We start from the raw sequence: 20645 nt of genomic DNA, 5'->3' as shown, positions 1-20645 counted from the left end.
ACTACGACAAACACTTACAAGGACCAAAGACCCCATACCCATGACATGCAGGACCAACATAGTGTACAAAATACCATGCAAAAACATTACATTGGCCAGGCAGGAAGGAAACTAGCCATCAGGATACATGAACACCAGCTAGCAGCAAAACGATACAACAAACTTTCCCTCATTTCAGTACACTCTGACAATGAAGGCCATCAATTTAACTGGGACAACATGACCATCCTAGCTCAAGCCAACCATAGACACTTATGGGAATTCCTAGAGGCCTGGTTCTCCATCAATAAACATGTGGAATTATACCCCATATACAAACCCTTGCAAAAAAAAAAACAGAAAATGACAAAACACGTCAACAAACTGGATCATATAAATACTAAATTGAATAGAATAACATTGCTTCATCGGAGGCTGCACTGATGATGTTACCTAGCATGTGTTGAAACATCTAAAATATAACCAGCCAGCTCGGCAAGCCAGTCAACAACCTCAACCACAACCCAAGCTACAAATCTTTGCCAGAACCTTAAATATTAGGAGTCTTCTTGATACATGAAATATACCAAGCATTTATTTTAAATTTGCCTCAAATACATCTTCAACACGTGGGAATTATTTAATTAGGAAGTTACTTCCTGAATATTGCATCACACATCGGCAGCAAGCCTGGAAACTTTGGTTAATAAGCTTCAATTAATGAAAATTTCATTGTACAAGTAGTAATTGCTTTCCATAACAGTAAGCTAATTTACAATGCAACCTAACCACTAAGGAACATTGTACCAATAAAACTGAATCCCAGAAAATAGTGAACTATATCAATCATAAATACTTAACTTGAACATGAATAATTATATTTTAGGTCAGGTTTGTTCCAGTGCACACACCAGTGTTGTTACTTTATTTTAAAACAAATGTACCTCTAATGTGAATTATTTAATTGCACAAGCAACCAGATGTCTCGAAAGACAGCAGAGGTAAAAAAAAACCAAGAGATGGAAGTACTTAGCAGCTCAGGCAGTACCTAGGGCAAAAAACAGGGCTAACATCGGAGTTAAATGTGATTAATCCTTTCGTATGCATTATTTGTGATAAAAGCCAGTATTCTGCGAAAATGGAAACACTAACTTTCAGGAGTACAGGGAATTCCAAGTGGGTGGCAACATCCAATTCTGCCTAATAATGTCAGAACTTATTGCCAGGCTTTCAAAAAGTCACTCAGGACAGTTTGAACAGCAGTGAAAAACAGTTATGGAGTCAGAGCTGAAGAGGCAGACAGATAGAACTGCCATGTTAGGCTGTTAGCTGTACTATTGGGAATGAGTCAAGAGCAATTGGATGGCACTGTGCTGTTAGAAACAATTCAGGAAACAAGTTCTAGAGATTAGAAGGCAGTTAAGAATTGACAGTAGGACTCAGTAGCCCTGGCGAGTCAAGAAAGTGGGAACATCATTGACTCTGTACTGAGAGATGCTGTTAGGAGCTTAGAAGAAGCTGGCAAGCAATACTACTGCAGTGAAGGTAAGAGAGAAGGGGCTGAAAATCTCAAGCCATATTTGCTTCATACATCTATACAAGATTAGAGCTCAAAGCCCAGAGCAATTTTTAAGCTTTGTGAATTTAGCTATCAGCTAAAGTTAGAGTCGTGAATAATACTAGAGAGTAATTTTCAGTGTTTTGGGGAGCATGAATTTAGGACACCAGTGTGATTAACCAGAGCAGGAGCAGTTGAGGTAGATAATGACAAAATAAATTTGAGGGGGAGCTTCAAGGTTGAATCAGCAAAAGTGAAGACCTGCAACCCTTTGGGAAGTTTAACGAGATTTAAGGACCCATTGTGTCAGTGGATCTCTCTTGATTGCGTTTGCTATTTGATGCTTGTGATGGGGTGTTGAATCACAGAATGTTATCCATGTAGACCACATGTATGGAAAGTTTCAGTTATAAAGACTGGCTGGATTGGCTTTGACTTTTTCTAACTGGAGTGTGGGAGGTTGAGAGGTGACCTTATAAAGGTTTATAAAATAACGAGGGGTATAGATAGGGAAAAGACACCAAGCATTAACCCTAGGATGGGGGGATTTCAAGACTGGGGGAACATTTTTAAGATGAGAGGAGACAGATTTCAAAAAAACATGGAGTAATGTCTAAAAAAAAAAAGAGGGCGATTCAGAGGGCGGCATGAACTTCTTGAGAAAGTGGTGGATGGTGGCACAATTAGAACATGTAAAAGACATTTGAATAACTACATGAATAGGAAAGGTTTGGAGGGATATGGGCCAGGAAAAGGCAGGTGGGACTAATTTAGTTTGGGATTTTTTTCAGCATGGACTGGTTGGACTGAAGGGTCTGTTTCCATGCTGTATGACTATGTTATATCCAAGTACTGGAAATAAGGGTTACATGTATTGTAGATTATAACTTTTATAGCACAGTTTTAACTTGTATAGTACAGTCTTGTTTGTACATAACGGTGGAATCTTGTGGCTGCACTTTCTTCACAAGTCCCTGAGCACACCTTTTGTGTATTTTAAAAATAAAGGTTACTGGTCCTTAACCAGATCATAACAATTTGGTGATCTGGTCTAGGATCATATTATAAAATTTGACGGTCAGGTCTGACAAACATGTCTTCTTCAGAACTGAAGGAAGGTGGAAATGTAACAAACAAAAACAAAGTGTTGGAGAAACACAAGCAGTCTAACATGATCTGTGGAGAGAAAGCAGAGTTAAACTTTTGGGTCCAGTGGGCCTTCTTCAGAACTCAGAGCTCTGAACAAGGCTCACCAGACCTATCACATTAAATCTGCTTTCTCTCCACAGACACTGCCAGTTCTGCCGAGTTTCTCAAGCAATTTTGGTTTTCATTTCAGATTTTCAGCACCAACAGTTCTGTGCTTTATTTTACTGTTGTTCACTGTTAGATTTCAGGAATAAGATGTACAACTTCTAAACTTACATATGACACCACATTTTTGAGGGGATCTTGCAGAATATAGAGATCATGAAGCTTGCTAGGAAGAGTGTTCAATTGGCACAAATTTCAACATGGACAAATGTGAGATGGTGCATTTTTGGTAAACAGATTAAGAAAGCCACAGTCCTTTAAAAAGAAGAATCCAAATGGGGTAGAGAAGCAAAGGGTTCCAGGAATGCAGATACTCGAATCACAAGATAGAAATAAAGGTTAAAAAATTAAGCAAACCAAGTATTAGACTTCATTTCTAGAAGAATAGATTTTTTAAAAATAGAGAAATTACATTAAACCCATGGAGAATTGTGCCCATTTGTGAAAAATTTGAGATCAATATGGCATAGATTTCAAGTAATTGACAAAAGCAATGACTTTACGAAAACCTTTTTTCTACACAGCAATCATCATCCGGAATGCAATGCCAGAGTGTGTGCAGGAGGCAGGTTAAATCAAAACAATCAAGGGGAAATTGGATGAGCTGAATAAGAATGAACGTGCAGAGTTTCGCAGTGATGGCACTAACTGAATAGCATCTTTTGAGAGCCAGCACAGTCAAGATGGCCAAATAGCCTACTCCAATACTGTATTAATTGTGAACCTTGGTTAGAAAACATCTGGAAGTGTGCCCCAGTTCTGATTCCATATTATAAAAGGACAAGGCATCAGAAAAGGGCAAAAGAAAATCCAAAAGGATGATATAACAACTGCCGTTAAATCAATGGGAAAAATTGAACAAGTTGTGCTTCTTTTCCTTAGAAGAAGGAAGATCAGTGTGATCCCTTCAAGGCCCATTTCTGGGGAAGGCCAAAGTCGAGACTATGAGGAAGATTAGATTTATAAAGTCCAATAGGGAATTCAGGAGAAATTTCTTTAATCAATGGAAGTATGGAATGCATTACCAACAGGGGTCATTGAAGCAAATAGTACAGGTGCACTTAAAAGCAAGCTAGATAAGGAGGGGAATGGAATGGAAGAGTATGCCGATAGAGTTAAATGGCAAGGGGTTGGAGGCAGCTCGGGCAGAACGCAAACAGGTGCACACCCAGTTGGTTTAAAAGCCCAATTCTGTCCTAAACTCAAATATTAACAGATGTAGTATAAATTCCAGACCTGGAAATATATTACTGTTCTCTCAAAGTCACTGGGTCAAAATTCTGCCTCCCTAAAAGCTTTGTGGATCAACATACAACACTCAGACTGCAGCAGTTCAAGGTGGCAGCTCACCAGCACCTTCTCAAGAGCAACAAAGGGCAGGCAATAGTCGTTTGATCATCAGCGACACCCATATCCCTTCAGTGAGTTAACAGAACTCTCCTAATCTAAATGGTCTATCCCATATTCTTAGACTATGACCCCCTGGTTCTGGACTCCTGGTCATTGGAAACATCCTTCCTTCATTTACCTTATCTAGTCCAGTTAGAACCTGTACGTTTCCATGAGATGTCCTCTCATTCTTCTAAATTCTAGCCAATACAAGTCTTAACTGATCCAGTCATTCTTCATACATCAGTCCTGCCATCCCAGGAATCAGTCTGGTAAATCTTTGTTGAACTCCCTCTGTAGCCAGAACATCCTCCCTTAGGTAAGGAGACCAAAACTGGACACAATATGTTAGGTGTAATCTCAGCAAAGGCCCTGTGGAATTGCAGGTGTACTCAAATCCATCACTATGAAGGGCAACATACCGTTTGCTGTCTTTACCATCTGCTGCATCTTCATGCTTACTTTCAGCAATTGGTGTAGAAGGATACCCAGGTCTTGTTGCACCGCCAATCTATCACCATTCAGATAATAATCTGCCTTCCTGTTTTTGCTACCAAAGTGTATAACCTCACATTTATCACATTACATACGACATCAGCCATGCATTTGTAAACTTGCTGAACTTGTCCAAATCATACTGAAGCACCTCTGCATTCTCCTCTCAGTTTACATTCCCACCCAGGTTTGTGTTGTCTGCAAACTTGGAAATATTACATTTAGCTCCCTCATCCAAATCATTAATATACATTTTGAATAACTTGAGTCCAAGTACAGATTCCTGGAGTCCCCACTGGTCACTGACTGTTACTCAAAGTGACACATTTACTCCTACTTTCTGGCCCCTGTCTACCAGTCAGGTCTCTATCCATGTCATCACACTACTCCCAATTCCACGTGCTAGTATTTTATGTGCTTACCTCTTACATGGAATCTTATCAAACCCATTTGGAGAGTTCCAGTAAACCACATCCACCACAAGTTTCCTCCTTCTCACTTTTACTAGTTACACCCTGAAAAAAAATTCCAATGGAATTGTCAAGCATGAATTCCCTTTTATAAATCCAAGCTGACAGTTCAATCCTGTCATTGTTTTTTTAAGTGCTCTGATATTAAATTTTTTATAACAGTTTCTCTAATTTTCCCTACTTGCACTGTCAAGCTGTAAAGAAAAAGATAGAGCTCCGGATTGTAACAAAAGACAGAGCAACAGCTTTCAGAAATTAGCATGGGTTCAACTCCCACACCGACTGAGGTTACCACGAAGGACTCGCCTTCTCAATCTCTCCCCGTGCCTGAGGCTTGGGGACCCTCTTTGATAAGAGAGCAGTCGTATGACTCGGTAGGACTACGGCGACTTTATCTTTTAAAAAAACTTAGAACACCATTTCAAAGCCCTTACAAAATTCTGACTGATAGCAGCTCACATTCATGATTCTGAGAAAGTCATCCATATTCAGTACACAGAAATCAACGAATAATTTGTTTCTTAACATTCAATTGTTTCTACAAGAGATTCAACTCAAATTTAACAGTCCTAAAATATTGTGCATAGTCAAAAGTGGGCCAACAAAAAGACCAGAGAATCCAGTTTTCTGAAAATATGCCAGAATCTAAAATTCTGATTAGCTGGAATAGCCCGATTTATTTATGAGCGAGTCAGATCTTGTCTCTGTTAAACAATTATCATTACCCATTTGACCAACTGTCTGGGAAAATCAAAAAGATTACTCACGTAGTTAAAAAATACACACAACATGGAAACACATCAATAAAATTTCTACATGAAATAAATCATGGGGAGGCGATGGCCTCATAGTAATATCACTGGACTATTAATACAGAAATTCAGCTGACAGAGGACCAGGTTCGAATACCACCATGGCAGATGAATTTGAATTCAATAAAAAAAAGTTAAGAATTAACAATCTACTGATGACCGTGAAACCATTGTCGACTGGAAAAACCCATCTGTTTCACTGAGGTCCTTCAGGGAAGGAAATCTGCCATCCTCGCCTGGTCTGACCTACACACAACTCCAGATCAATATCAACATTGATGACTCTCAACTGCCCTCTGAAATGTCCCAGCAAGCCACTCAATTTTATCAAAACACTACAAAAGAAATGAAACCAGCTGGACCAACTGGCATCACCATAGGTCACTGGGTCAAAATCCTGGAATTTGCTCCCTAAGGGTATTGAGAGTCAACTTACAGAGCATGTAGACTGCAGATTCAAAAAGGCAGCTCACCACCACCTTCTCAAAGAAACCCACGTTCTAGAAGTGGGTACATTTCTTTTTAAGTTGCAACTACAAACTACAATTTAGATCCACTGCATGGCCACCAGTTTCCATCATATTTCTATTCTAGATTTTCTGGTTCTCTTCCACTGATCTACATTTGTCTGTTCTGTTATCACGGTCAGTTTACTGTAATAGATTCCTCATTTCTTTAGCTATTAGGGAAAAATGATTGTACTTTGATTTACTGAAACGTTCAAGCTTGCAATAAAAAAAGCTCATACTTATATATAAACAATTCAGAAATTGATTTGCACAATGTCCTCCAGCTAAAGTGGAAATAATTAAATGGGCTTGAAGACAAGCATAATCTAACTGCACTCCTACCCTATTCAAAGACAGAACTGAATCAAGAAAAAAAAAGCAGCCGGTAAAACCCCAAGCGATTTAAAACTACAGTATATGACACAGCATCAACGAAAAGTTGAGCATTCCATTGACTGAACTGCACTGTTGATTAATAAACGATTGTATTTTGTACAACAAAAGCAAAAGTATTGTACTACTGAACTAATCCAGCTTTTCTCATTACAAATCAGTTAAAACAAATTACTATTCTTTATAACCTCTGTCCGCCTACTCTAATTAGTGGAATTACAGTTCTGTAAATTACTTATAGTTGGGACATAAAGAGACATTATTTTTTAAAAGGCATCTAATTTTTTTTTTAAATAGAACCCTTCAAGCATTTAATCTTAATGAACACAAAACATTTAATTAAATTCTATTCAGAATCAAGTTTATTTCAGCCCGAGGGTTAACAAGTTAAAATGTTTGTTCGTTCTTACATTCATTTGAATGTCTATTAATCCATCCCAACACAAACTTCACAACTTAACATACAATACAGTACTGAAATAGCATACTCATGATGTTGAAGTATGTCACGGCTTATAAATTAATAATGCAGTTTGACTATTTAAAACACCTGACGTTTTTCAACTGACAGCTGCAAATTTACTTTGCTGAATTTCAGTTATTACTATACTGTAACACCTGAAATAATCAAGAGCTCTACTGAAATACCAAAACAGCACATCTCCAAACACTAACTGAGCAGCCTGAATCCAATCATTGAAACTTACCGTACCTATTAAAGTGAAAGATAGTTGTGCCAGGGAATGGAAGATTTGCTCATTTCCGGACTTAGCTAGAGCATCAAGCGTTTTCATGTTTATTTTTAATTCATTCACGGGAAGTCAGCATAGCTGGCTGGGCAAGTATTTTGTTGCCCATCCCTAGTTGTCCAGAAGGCAGTTAAAAGTCAACCACCTTGCTGTGGGTCTGGAGCCACATGTAGGTCAGACTATGTGGAGGACATTTAGTGAACCAGATGGGTTTTTACAACAACTGACGATAGTTCCATGGTCATCATTAGACTTTTAATTCCAGATTTATTATGGAATTCAAATTCTACCATCTGACATGGCAGGATTCGAACCTGGGTTCCCAGAACATCATCCGAGTCTCTGAATTAACAGTCCAATGATAATACCACTAGGCTATCGCCTACCCAAGGAATATTAGGTTAATCAGCTGTCAGGAATATCAGATTAAAGTTTAATTTACATGTACCAATTTTTTTGACCACTCCTTACACCGATATGCACATTTGTTAAGTCAATCACCCTCGTAGCCTTTCAGAGGTATTGCCAATGAATAAGAAATTACGACCTACACATCAATTTGGAAGGTAGGATTGCTCAACTGTATTTCACACAAAACCAAAAGGTACTGAGAGCACTGGCCACAGTGGCACCTTCTTCATTCTAGATCTAAAGCAGTAAACTAAATGCCCTTTTACAGTGGAGTCATTCCAAAGGTTTAGGACTATAGTCAGCATACTCGGATGTCATTACTTTCAGATTACATTTTTACTGTTCTCATATCAATACCTGACTATGCTAAACTTTGATGAAACGCTGACTAAACCCCAGCTAGAATACTGCATCCAATCCCAGGCATTACACATTAGGAAAGTCAGCAAGGTCTTAAAGATAATGCAGAGGGGATTTACTTTGATACAAGTGATGAGCGACTTCAGTTACATGAAGATTGCAAAAGTTATGGTTGTTCTCCTTCCAGCAGAGAAGGTCAAGAAGAAATTTGATGAAAGGTATATCAAATCATGAAGTTTTAAGATATAGAGCAAATAAGAAACAACCGTTTCTAGTGGCAAGAGAATTGGTAACCAAAGGACTAAGACTTAAGATGAAAGTCAAAATACCCAAGACGTTAAGGAATCCATTTTAAACAGAATTATGGTGATCCTAAATGTATTGCCAGCAAGGGTGGTGGACGATGATTCACTAAGTTTTTTGAAAGGGAACTGAATGCATATTTCAAGCAAAAAGGTTTGTAGGGGCACGGGAAGAATGGGGCAAACCACTCCAGATGCTGGAAATTTGAAATAAGTCGTTATATTGAAAGATCACAGACCTAAAATGTTAATTGTTTCTTTCTATAGAAAGACAGACTTGGCAAACACATCAATGTTTCAGATTTTACAGCTGCACAGTCACATGGCTAATCTTCCCATTATATTCAAGTCCATTTCTCAAAAAGACTAAAATTAAAAGCTCTCGAACAAAAACACAGTGGTTTACTTCTTTGTATATCCTCTTAAAAATAAGCTTGGGCAAAGCTTAAAATTGACTCGTGTTTCCATTGCATAAATTAATTTTCTCCAAGTAACAGCTCAACCACATTTATGACCTTGACATGGGTTAAATTCAGGGATCTCATGTTAATCGAGTCTTCATATAAACTGCTATAAAAATCCAGTGGAATATACACTATGACAACATCCACATTACATGCCATTTATTCATGACTGACAACTGGGAATTAGAGTAATTTCCATGTATAAGTTCTAACTGTCTATTTACTGTACGAGGTCTCAAGTCTGAAAGACTAAATTTAGATTCATTTTGGTTACTCTGCTCAAGAAGGTCAACTTCAACCATTTAATTTAGACATCTGTTTAAACTATTAACATGCAGTAACTACACCCAATTGTGAGGTTGCGCTCAAATCAAACTGAATATACCAGGGTTTTAAAAATGACTCCTTATGTAAACTCCAGTTTACAAAAATTGCTGATGCACGGTGATCCTAGGATCAACGGGAACATTAGTAGGCTATTTACCCCTCAACTTTGCTCCAGAAGTAGTGGTGTCTGAAGATGCCAAAAAGTAGTTGGTGCTTCTCCATGACAAAGTAAAAGATCAGAATAGCTGGGCAGTTAAGCACAGTTATATCAGAACAGTCCCATCCATTGGATATTCACACATTATAGAAGAACACTTCACTAGTTAGAACTGGGTGGGAACACGTGGAGAATAAATACTAAACACTATTTGCGTAATACCAGCGAGCAAAGAGCAACTTTACTTGTCCACAGTATGTTATTTTCACAGGGTCAAGCAGTTATTTAGAATCTTCCTTCCAAATAGTAGTTTTGAAAACATTGTGATCTATTTAATTCTCTTTACTCTCTCCAACTGAGAAATTTAATTTCACCGCTACAACCACCATAAAGTGACTCAATTTTGTTGTTATAGTTGTAACCTAGCCCCATTAACAAACAAAGAAATCTGCAAGATGTTCTGATATTATCAGAACTGAAGCAAGGGAAAAACATATCCAGAGACACACAAAGCACTCAAGTCCTTCAAACTTTGGGATACAACTCGCAACTGAAAATTACTGCAATTAGTAGACAAGGTACAAAATTTCCAAACAGCATAAGTAAACTCTTCATTATATAATATTATAAATATATGACAGAACTTACATTCAAGGGCACTGTTTCAGCAAAATAATAATCAAACATAATTAAAAAGGGACAACTAAATTGGTCAGCTACAATTTGGATATTTCAGCAATCTGAAGGCACTCTGCCCTAACTGAATTATATGTCTCACACGACTAAGTACGTAAAACAGGAGTCATGCTTTGGTTCTAAAAGGCAGCATCCTAACATGAGGCATGTCAGCTTTCAGTTACCACAGCGTCATAACAGATACATTATTTTGCCTAACAATCACAATATCCAGTTTGGCAAATAAATTAGAAGACCCACTTACCAATGTGTGCAGAGCCGAGGACCAAAACACTCTTAGCCCATTGTTTAATGAGCGGCACAGCAAATCATCAGACTGAAAAGCCCATCCCCAATTGCCCAGAGGGCAGTTAAGAGTCAACCACATTGTTGTGGGTAGAGTCACATGCAAGTCAGACCAGGTAAGGATGGCTAATGTCCTTTAGGAAAGGAAATCTGAGAACCAGATGGGTTTTTCCTGACAATTGGCAATGGTTTTATGGTCAGACTCTTATAGACAAGATTATTATTGAATTCAAATTCCATCCTTTGCCATGATGGGTCCCCAGAACTTTACCTGGGTCCCTGGATTAATAGGCTGGCAATAATACCACTAGGCTATCACCTATCCATGCGAAGGACAGTGAAGGGTTGACATTCTTAACCATAAACAATAGTATCTGAATTGATTGTTAATTTTCATTAGATTGATGTATTTTTGCAAACTAGACATCATGGAGTTAGGGGACAGATCATCTGTGATAAATTGTGGAAAATGCTCCGGGGCTAAATGGTCTATTCCTGACATTTCACAGCTCACAGCCAGTCAGCTGACTCTGATGTTTGTGCACTTCCCTCCGCAACATCGCATCCAACCTTCAGATGTCTTTGCTCATCTACTTTGACAGGATGTTTCAAAAAAAATCTCCATGTACGACATGCAACCGGCAATCACAAACGTACGCAAATTTCGAGTGCATCGGGATGAAGGCACTAATCAGCTGACAATCTGTGCTTTATAGATTTTTCATAGCATCCAGTAATCTGAACAAGTTCTTCCAGTCTTTGCAGGTCTTGGCAAGCAAGACAAAACTAAAGCCAAATACTTTCACAAACTGCTAATGCCATCCATCAAATCTAAAAATGTATCAGTCACAAAATAATTAGTGACCCTCAGATGATAACAGTTCTATAAAATTCAAATCTGATATTCTGAAAGGCAGAATTAAAATGCTGCACAATTACAGTGCTCATTACACCAGAAATCATCTTTGTGATCTTTACTTGGCTGCAGGCTATTTGAAAAGTTAATGTGCAGGTGTGACTTAGCAGCCTTCAGTAAAGATCAATAAAGTAAGCCTTGAAGTAATGTTTTTAATCGACAGTACTAAAACCAATAGAGCAAGTCCTCCTTTAAATTTGCCCATTTAACACTTTCACTTGAACATTCATAACTTGACAGGGCCGGTAATCTCATTCAATGTCACAAGATTAATTTTAACATCGTTCAATATGACCTAACTGGTGTTATTTTGGCATGGCTCTCTCACTGTGACCCAAGTCTGCTCCTCATCCCAAGCTTTCCATTGCTTGTCTATGACCACATTTGTAGCTGCTGACTGACAGCATCTCTGCGAGGCCACAGGACTGCTTCTTGCTGACCATTACTACCTCCAGAAGGTGGGACAGTGGTGCATGGCTAGCTGTAGGGCTTCAGCCATCCTCCCACTCCTCCTAACAGCAGGGTGCCAGTCATGACTGAGCTGAGAAAGTCAAGGACACACAACTTGTTTCAGTGAAAAATACTTAGTGGAGGTGATGGCCTAGTAGTATTATTGCTGGAATGTTAAACCAGAGGCCCAGGAAATGTTCCAGAATTCTGCTGGATTCAAACTGGGTTCAAATCCTGCTACAGCAGATAGTGGAATCTGAGTTCAATAAAAATCTGAAATTAAGTGTCTAATGATGGCCATGAATTCATCGTCAATTGTTGGAAAAACCCATCTGGTTCACCAAATGTCCTTGAGGGAAGGTAATTGTCATCCTTACTTGGTCTACATGTGACACCAGACCCAGGGAAATGTGGACTTTTAGCTGCCCCCTGGGCAATAAATTTTGGCCTAGCCAACAGCCCTCATCATATGAATAAATTTAAAAAAAGCAGACTCCTTGTACATAGCAGATGAGGCAGAGGAGCCATTTTAAAGCCAATGAGAGAACTGATGAGAAAGATAAGCCATTTTAAAGTTTCTTACTTCACACTAGTGATTTTTACTCCATTCCATTGCAAACATAAGCAATAAATACTGTACCCAGCAAATAGCGGCATCGAGCTTGCTGCTAGGAAGAAATTTGGTCAGGAACATGCAGTGGTTAAAATGGACAGTGCAATTAGCTCCAAGCAACTCACCTAACAGTCCTTCCAAGTAACATCTGCCCACACATGGCAGTGTCTGGGAGATTACACATTAAATTTATTAACCTTCTCGCCACCCATCAAAGAGTGAAAGCAAGTCACCCATGACCAAAGAGGCTGCTCAAGACAGACAGACTGGCAAGTGTTGTCTAATTTGAATTCATATAATATTTCTGTTAACTTCAGTGATTTGTTTTTGTTTTGCCAGTTAGGAACACTGCTGCATTTACATGGTACAGCACAACAACCCATACATTTTCTTTTTCCCCCAGGCACAAAAAGTCCAAAGGAATCCAGCTCTGATTTTAACATTAATTGATTACAATGAATCACTTAACGATGCCCCCAATTTTCAGGACTTAGTTGGAGACAACAACAAAAGCAAAGTTGCTGGAAAAGCTCAGCAGGTTTGGCAGCATCTGTGAAAGAAAAAACCGAGTTAATGTTTCGGGTCCGGTGACCCTTCCTCAGGACCCTTTCACCAGACCCAAAACGTTAACTCTGTTTTTTCTTTCACAGATGCTGCCAAACCTGCTGAGCTTTTCCAGCAGCTTTGTTTTTGTTCTTGATTTACAGCATCCACAGTTCTTTTGTTTTTTATTTAGATGGAGATAAGTTATTTCCAGCATTTTCTGTTTTTATTGCAAAGAAAACTCAACTGTTCCCAACTCACCAAATGTACATAAGACACTGAAGGAAAATGTAAAATTTAATATTCACTTCTTAAAACCCAAATCTGAAAATAATTCAAGTTTTACCACAGATAACTTCAGAAAAGTCTTTTTTTCAATTGGCTTGTCAATAAGGAAATAACCCATATAATTTGGGTTAGTCCTGAAAAGCAGATGTCAGCTGCTTTGGCTTCAATTAGAACCCTTACAAAAAGAAGAAGTATTCTGACAGCAACTTCCTGCTTTTGAGCTTTATCAGAAATCCCAAAACTTCAGAGCAATTGACTGTAATAGAAATAGTCTCAGCAAGGAAGCAATTTGACAAGGCAAGTTCAGAAGGCTTCTTGAGGCAAGAACATAAAGCTTGCCTTTAGAAAACTAAAATTGTAACTAATTGAACAGTATAGTGATACATATATGTTTAAGCCACAGTTCCAGAGGTCCCAGTCTAAGCTCTACCGGTAGAGGGTAAAATGGTCACAGGATAAAGGCCACCGTTTATTTCACCTAGTAATATCAAAGTTTGGTGCTAAATTCCTGCCTAGTATTCTGGCAATTCCTCGCAGCCAAAGAACACCAGTGACAACATGACCCACTTATTGCCCAACCTTTCAATAACTTTACACCTTAAAATTATTACTTTTAAGAAGTTCATTCACACGGATTATACTTGGCTATAAAAATTACAAAAGACATTTTGAGAGCAATGCTTTTAAATATACAAATGGCGGTTGCAAATATGATGCATGTCAAGTAAGAAGAAATCAACAAATATTCATAGAATGAATTCTTCAGTTCATGGTTTAATTGAAAACAGAAGCTGAAAATGCTGTAGGACAAAGTGTTGTGTTACAATGGAAAAAAATATAGTGCTTATGTCAAATATTTGACCTAGAGTAGGCCATTAATGCAGAAAAAAATCCAGCTTTTCATGACCACACAATACAGACCAGTGTCTTCAAAAGAAAAATCTGTTGATAACTCATGAGGGAGACTCCACTTGTGAGAATCATAGAAAAGCTAAAACAAATAGGAACACTGGCTCTCCTTAAAAATCACATCTGCATGAAAAATTTAAGGTCAGTGTATTTGTACCATACTTTTGGCTTCAGAAAGCACATCTTGTGACAGTCTAGTATACTGATGCATTAACATACTGCTACACATTTCAGATCAAGTGAAAGGCTGTTTTTTTTTTAATCTTTCACTTTGCTTAAACTAAAATTACTAACACGACTGGCATGAAATGGACAATGCATTAGTTCAACAGACTAGAGGTAGCAGGATATTATTTCAAGTTTCATTTTTATTCCGTTAAAAATCAAACTTGCTTCCCATCTGTCAAAAAGAATTCTGTCCCCATGAGAGTGTGCACATTTCTATACAGCAAATTCCAAAATCAACCAGCCATTCAAGACGCAATCAGTTAGAAATCCAGGGTGTCAAATTTTACCCCATCATACACCTATTGAAGCAGCTAGGGTGTTTTATTACAGGCTGTTAATGCTTTCAGTAGAAAAAGAACCATTTATTCCATGCTTTCTAAACAATTTATAAGGCAGCTCACCAGCAATTTTCAGGGGCAAGCAGGGATGGCCACTAATGCCAACACCCTAATAATATACTATACGAAGTAAATTAAGTCACCAAGAAAGATTTGAAATGTAAAAATAATGATATTGCTGCAGCACAGAACTCTGCGTGGAAATACTGCATACAGGTAGTATGAAGTATTCAAACAGGTAGTGTGAAGCTTAAACACAAATTTTTTTCTTTAAAACTTCAAGTTATTTTCTTTTATTAACAGGTCACAGAAAACCAAAATTAAAAACAAAACAAAATGTTCAAAATGCTCAAAATGCTCAGCAGGTATGGCACATCCATGGATGGAGAAAAACAGTTCTGATGAGAGGTCATTGACCTGAACTGATTACTGTTTCTCTCTCCACAGGTGCATTCAGGACAAGAGGTTTTTCAATACTTCATGTTCTTATTTCAGGTTTCCAGCATTTATCCCTTTGTCAGAGGAAGCTAGACTTTTTAAGTCACACACACAACTATGCTGCTAAACTTTGTCTCAGGAAATGGCAAATTTGATCCTGAATATATTTTTCTGGTATACAGAATCACAGCAAGGCAAACATGTAAAACGTATTATTGAAAGTTTGAGATGCTTTTTCAATGAAGTTAATTTTTTCTCTGCTAAAGTGTGTAGAGTAATCTCTAAATAATGCAATTCTGCTACCTTGAGTTGAGCCGTTCTCTAAGAGAGTTAGAGGATATCCGTTGATCAAATTCATTAAATTTTACAAAATTTATTATATTTAAAGGTTTGGAAATTATGCTAATCCAATTTGCCTCCAAACTATTTACTATTTTCAAAAAAAAATGCAATGTACATTACATAAATATTCTTTAAAAACCTTGCAGTCACTAATATATTACATAAAAACATCAAGAAATAGTACCATCATGTGATGCAATGTCACAAAAGCAGGATGTGCTGTATTTAGTATGCTGGAGTATGCATATGTTGTGTAATTCAATCACAAATTGCTTCCAATATTTATAAAGGGAAATAGTCTTTTGAGGGCTCAGAGAAAGCATTCAAACTGATTTATGTAAAGAATTAAAATCAATTTATAATGCAGATAAATGTCTTTTGGTTCAACAGATCCATGCTAGTCACCAGTTAGCAGAAGTATTTTCTCCAGGAAAGAGCCCCAGCCTGATGCATCTTTCCTGATAGGTATGACCTCAGTTGTTATCATTTCATGTTATTGCATGAAGACCGAGTAACATTTGCTTTTGCTGTTGGTGGAGGTCTCCAGGGCTTTGACCAATTTTAACATGGAGTAAGATTCATTTAGCACAGTTACTAATTATTTTACCCTTTTGAAAAATTACTTTTCAAAGTAACAAATCAATTATCAATCATTTATCACCCATCATATTTCAGTTCTGCTACGGCAGGAGCATGAAAGGATATACTTGCCACAGAATAGGCTCTTGCAATAGTATCCCTACCTCTGGGCCAGACCAAAACCAGGAGGATTTTTTTCATCCACAGGGTGGTGAACCTTTGTTCATCCACAAGTCTGCAGTAGAGAATGCCAGTCATTAAATATATTCAAGACAAAGATCCATCAACTTCAGGGATGTGGGGGTAATGCATGAAAATAGCATTAAGGTCAAACATCAACTATGATCTAGATGATGGCAGAGCAGGCTATGGGACTGATTGATCTAATTCAGTTTGCTTTGCTCTTACAACATGCAATAAACTCTAACCTCACAGCAGACAGCCAAGAGGTATACAGGGCCAGCTGAAGCGAACCCATATGGTCTCTCTAAATGAGCCCTCTAAGATGTCTCTTAGTACAGCTGTGCCATTCTCAGTAATGCAACTCTATCTTACCCGAAGCACTGAAATTCTGGGACACTGAGCTACTAGTCCCATCCTTCTCTCAACGAAGTTTCCGTAATGGTTACAATACCATAGCCCCATGTATTAATCCAGGCTCTAAGCTCATCTGCCCTACCTGTTTTACTACTTCCATTAAAATAAATATACTTCAGGCCACCAGTCCTGCTGCGTTTGTTACTCCACCCCTACCTGTTCTTCCTATTACTTAGTTGACTTATCAACCTTCCCCTCAATCACACCACTAGCAAATCTCCCTGCAAGGATGATGGCGCCCCTCCAATTTTGGTGCAATCCATCCTTCTTGTACAGGTCCCTCCTACCCTGGTCCTACCAATGATCCAGATATCTAAAGCCCTCCTTCTTACATCAGCTTTTTAGACACACATTCAGCTGTATTATCTTCCTATCTCTGGCCTCACGAGCATGTGGCAGTGATCCTAATCTCAAGAATACAACCAGATACTTCCTGCTTTTTAAGCTTCCTACCCAACTCCCTAAATTCCCTTTGCAGCATCTTATCTCTCTTTCTGCCTACATTGTTAATAATAATACAAACGATGGCTGGCTGCTCACCCTCCCCTATCAGAATATGCTGTGCCCACGCCAAGACATCCTTGACCCTAGCATCAGAAGGTAACATGTCATCCCAGTGTCTCGCTTGCGGCCATATGTACGGGCAAAACGCCAATCTGTGACCCTGATTATAGAGTGCCCCATCACAACTGCTTGCCTACACTTCAACCCTCCCTCCTGTACAACAGAGCCATTGGTGGTACCACTGATCAGACTGCTGCTTACCTCCGAGAGGCTATTAACCACCCTGCGCTCTCCCCCCTAAACAAAACATACTTGAAGGGGAAATGGCTACAGGGGACTCCTGTATTGCCTGCACAAGAGTCAACTGGCCATGAACTGGTATGAACTATGAACAACAGAAGTTACAAAACATTTCACAACACTGGATGCACTGAAAACTTTTCTAGTTAAATATCACAATACAAAAGCCATTGTTTTGATTCATAGGAACTATTCGCTTTCCATTTCTCCCCTTAGAAAATGTCTGACGCTCAATGAGACAATCCACAAACCTGGTATTATATTTGACCCAGAACTACATACCTACAGCATGAAAGGCGCCTGTTAACCGACTTCAGTCTTGCCTCAGACTATCTGTTGGCGAAATCCCCATGCACACTCATTACCTCTAGACTTAACTATTCCACAAGCATATCTCAAGATCATTTTGCCACTTGTGTTCTAACTCCCTCCAAGTTCCATTCACCCATCCGTTTTGTACACCTTGCTCCACACTGGCTCTTTCTGAAGAAATCATTATTTTTAAAGTTTCATCCTTATTTCCAATTGCTTCATGGCTACACCTTTTTCCCATCCGTGACATCCTTCAGCCCTTTAGGTGCTGCATCCCACTTCAGATCACTGCATTCCTCAAATTCTAGCCTAATGAACAATTCTAAACTTAATCACTCTGCTGTTGACAGCCTTGTTTTCAGCTGCCTAGACACCATGTTCTGGAATTTTCTGTCCAAAATTCTGTCTTTTCTTTCTGCTTCATGACAACGCTTAAAATCTAATACTTTGACCAAGCTTTTGATATTCAGTCCTAATGCTGCATGCTGCTCAGTGTCAATGAGTTTTGTCCCATAACATTCCTACAAAGCACAGTGTCATTCCACTACCTTACATTAAAGGCATAACATAAATAGCATTTCTTATTACTGTAACTTGTTCAGCAAAGTAGAAATCTTCAAAAGTGAGGCGAGATTGGAAAATCTTGGTGTGTTTTCACTTGAATGTCAGAGACTGAGGGGGAGATCTGATAGAAGTTTGCAAAATTGAGAGTCATGGATAGAATGGATAGTCAGGAAACTTTTCCCAGAAATTTCTAAGATAAAAGGGGCTAAGTTTAAAGGAGATGTGAAAGAAGTTTTGTTTTCATACAGAGGATGGTAAGTGCCTGGAATACACTGCCAGAGATGGTGATAGAAGCAGATACAGTAGTAACATTTGACAGATGCATGGATAGGCAGGGAATAGATGGATATGGACTGCACGGAGACAATAGATTTTTAAGTTTAGAAAGTTGTCATGTGTCAGCAAGAGACCTGTTCTTGTGCTGTACTGTTCTTTATTCTAAATAAAGATATGGACAACTAACCAGAATGATTCCAACAATGCCAAATAAATTAGCAGCAAAAGGCTGCATTGAAAGGCAGCACCCTGGACAATGCAGAACTTCCTCAGTACTGTACTGATCACCTTACATTCGCATGCTCGAGTCAAGAGACTGGGACTTCAACTCATCCTTCTGACACAGAGGCAAGAGCATCACCACCTGAGCCAAGGCCACCACTTTGAGGAAGGCATATAACAGATATACATCTTGAACAGAACCAAACCTAAATTCAAACTATAGAATTCAGAAACTTGCCTCGTATCCTCAATGGTTAGACATGCCATTATATCTATTACAGCATTCTTTAAAATGTTCTTAGGAAGAGCTGATCCAATTTATTTGCCCTGAAATGGAATGGAGGCCATCAAGCGGAGTCACAAGAAAGCAAGTTGAATTGGTGATGAAAACAATATTAGACAATATTTGTATTTGTAATGTCAAGCAAGCACCTGACTCATGCAGATGATCACATCATCAGGAATGAATATCAGAATTTACTACAGTGGAATCTCAGCTCTCAACCTCCAGGTTGGTTGTCCAAAATCAATAACCACTGTGCTTGTGCACCAAAAATAACCTTGTGTGCATGATGTCAACAGCTATACATGACTAGTTTCTAAAGCACGTAGGGGAAATAATGCACAGAATTAGAAAAGTGACTGACGTAAGTTTGTTTTTTTTTCCCCTTATTGGGTCCATACAGGACCAAAACACAGTAGAAAATGAGGTACAAAGACAAGTAAATCACTACTGAATGTTTATAATTCATTACATAAACAGAAGTAATTCAACCAGCATTAATTTGAAGCAACTGGCTCTTAAAATACTTGTGTCTGAAAATACTTGTCTCTGGCAATTCCCAGCTTGCAAGCAGCTCTGCACCCAGCCTGGGCAGTTCCGACTGACCACAAATGGCAAGCAGGGATTTATTCTAGCCTATTTCAATCCCCTCGAAATATTAACCTGATGCACTTCAAGTCATTTAATACAGTAGTCCCTATTCATAGAATAGCTCCCAATAAATCTGCAGTAGCAACAGTTCATGTAGTCCCCATAAGAACAAGGAAATACTGCAACTGTTTCACAACTTAACGAGACCACTAATCTAAACATCAGTTCCTATCTACCTACCTTCACTCCGTATATCATTACCTGCATCTAAAATTCTAGCACATGCACTCTTGAAGACTCCAATTCAATCAGCATCCATAGCTTTTTAGGGAAAAGTATCAGATTTAGTCACCCTTTGTCCAAAAAAAAAGTATTTCCAGGTGCCTGTCAACAGCCTGATTGTAATTGTAAAATTACGCTGTCTTTTTCTGAACCTGCCATCCTTAACACAATAACATCTGGATACTATAATTTGACACCATTCCAAGACAACGCGCTTGATATCATGGTCAACAGCCGAATCAGATGGTCAACATGTGCTTGAATAGACTGAGTAGCAGCTAAAGCAGTCTATCTTCTTAAATTGGTCTCCCCTGATCCATCAAGATTATTGATATTACAAAATAGGAACTAACTTTTTTAAAAACTTCAAGTTGAATAACAGCAAAAAGAACAAGTATCA

General features: G+C 38.5%; 1 protein-coding gene across 8 annotated transcripts in view; it reads right to left on the bottom strand.

The window, feature by feature from the left end:
* Positions 1-20645, bottom strand: part of ppfibp1b (PPFIA binding protein 1b) — a 149541-nt gene that overhangs the window by 123403 nt on the left and 5493 nt on the right. Inside the window, exon 2 of one of the 8 annotated variants that reach the window (XM_048607437.1) lies at positions 16479-16549. The exons of 6 other annotated variants lie outside the window; for them this stretch is intronic. The gene's annotated coding sequence lies outside the window, so the exon portion shown is untranslated. Of the gene's footprint in view, positions 1-5157; positions 5251-16478; positions 16550-20645 lie in introns of all 8 variants that reach the window. One more of the 8 variants, XM_048607438.1, reaches the window with a different exon arrangement.

The sequence above is a fragment of the Rhincodon typus genome, chromosome 18 (assembly GCF_021869965.1).
Source record: "Rhincodon typus isolate 14 chromosome 18, sRhiTyp1.1, whole genome shotgun sequence".
In the NCBI taxonomy this organism is placed as follows: Eukaryota; Metazoa; Chordata; class Chondrichthyes; order Orectolobiformes; family Rhincodontidae; genus Rhincodon; species Rhincodon typus.
The sequence above is the reverse complement of the archived record's forward strand: the minus strand, read 5'-3'. Positions and strand labels throughout refer to the sequence as shown.